Below are 233 nucleotides of genomic sequence, written 5' to 3'. Positions count from 1 at the left end.
GCGCTACGGTGTATTCGACGACACAAAATGCGACACCGCAGAGAAACTTTCGAAGAATGATTGTGCCTCAAACTATGGCGCAACGCAGGTATCCGTGTGGTCTATGGCCCGTGCTCTCAACGCCTCCATTCCTCCACTTACAAATCCCATGACACCGTCAATGAGCTTCAGAGACCCTAGCGAAGGAAAACTCTCCGGGGCACCGCTGGTGGGCGTCATCATCGGTGCTACCT

The sequence above is a fragment of the Trypanosoma equiperdum genome, assembly GCF_001457755.1.
Source record: "Trypanosoma equiperdum strain OVI genome assembly, contig: ctg_315, whole genome shotgun sequence".
NCBI classification, from domain to species: domain Eukaryota; phylum Euglenozoa; class Kinetoplastea; order Trypanosomatida; family Trypanosomatidae; genus Trypanosoma; species Trypanosoma equiperdum.
The sequence above is the reverse complement of the archived record's forward strand: the minus strand, read 5'-3'. Positions refer to the sequence as shown.